Source organism: Eptesicus fuscus, chromosome 3 (assembly GCF_027574615.1).
Source record: "Eptesicus fuscus isolate TK198812 chromosome 3, DD_ASM_mEF_20220401, whole genome shotgun sequence".
NCBI lineage: Eukaryota > Metazoa > Chordata > Mammalia > Chiroptera > Vespertilionidae > Eptesicus > Eptesicus fuscus.
Window position 1 is genome coordinate 101,417,314 of NC_072475.1, and position 1,376 is coordinate 101,418,689.

General features: G+C 40.5%; 1 pseudogene; it reads right to left on the reverse strand.

Moving 5' to 3' along the window:
- Nucleotides 1–593: 593 nt before the first annotated feature.
- On the reverse strand, nt 594–1,086 carry LOC129148053 (60S ribosomal protein L29-like; annotated as a pseudogene).
- Nucleotides 1,087–1,376: the final 290 nt, after the last annotated feature.

Sequence of the window (1,376 nt, forward strand, 5' to 3'; positions counted from 1 at the left end):
GCTTGTTTGGCTCACATTTGTATCCCACAATGTTTAGTAGGTTTCTGGTATATCATAGGCCCTTAGTAAATACTTGTTTGTATTTACTAAGGAGGAGCACCTAACCTAGTATTAGAGGATCAGGAAAAATAAGAAAGTGATGTCTTCTTTGCTGGGGTGTACAAATTGGGCATAAGGCAATTTAGGTCTTATCTTTCTAAGTTAAAAGTGCATTTGTCTTTGATCCAAATGCCACTTCTAGGAATAGTAATGACTCACATTGCTTCAGGGCATATGTTGTACCAGGAAAATCATTTTACCTGTATTATTTTACTTAATCTCCCTAGCTATCCTATGAAATAGATTTTTTTTCACCGTATACAAATAACAAAAATAATATTCAAGTTTAAAAAGCTGGCTCAATTTACATACTGAGTAGTGAAGCCACTAATTCACTAAGGCAATTAGACTTCAGAAGTTTTTTTACTTACATTTTTTACAACTCCTGCCTCAGGTTTATTTGTACAAATAGCACAGAAGGACACCAGCTCCATGCACACAGCAGCCATGGGTCACCCCAGTTCTTCCATCCTCACATCGGCAGACAGAGGCCTTTACTCTGGAGCCTTCATGGGAGCTTGGGAACTTGCTGGAGCCTGGGCCTGAGATAGAGCCTGAGCCAAAGCTGCAGCCACAAGCCTGGGCCTTGTATTGAGCCTTGGCCTTAGCCTTGGCCTTGGACTTTGGCTGGCAGAGCCTGAGACACTTGGCAATGTGGCATGAGCACGTTTCCCAAGCTAGGAGTGAGTGATGCAGGCAAGTCGATTGAGCTTGCAGTTGCCACCCTTTGGGATCTTGGGCTTGACCTCCTGGGGCTTCAGGGGGGCCTTGATAGCCTCAGCACATGCACCCACAGCTTGGCGTTGTTGGCCGGTACCTTCTTCAGGCCCTTCTTATTGTGCTTCTTGGCAAAGGACATGTTTCTCAGGAGTTTGAAGTCTACTTCCCTTTAAGAGACTCATATCTTTGTGATCAGGGTTTCGTGATACTGTTTCTGTGCCATTTTGGGGACTGGTTGTGCATGGTGTGATTCTTGGACTTGGGCATTTCTGCAGCTCCTGAAGGGCCTGGGACTGGAAGCTAGAAATCTTTTTTTTTTTTATTTTTTTTTTTATTAACCTACATTACCTCATATCATATATAAGAACTAAATATTTCCCAGCTGAAATTTCCACAAGTAGAGAAATGTCTCAATATTATATACCATATTCATGCCATGGAAGAAATGTAGTAATGTAATAAATAAATAAAAAAAAGAAAGAAAAAAACTGAAAAAAATACAAAAGTATTACATCCACAAAAATATTTCAAAGACATGTTGCTATATCTTTTTTAAA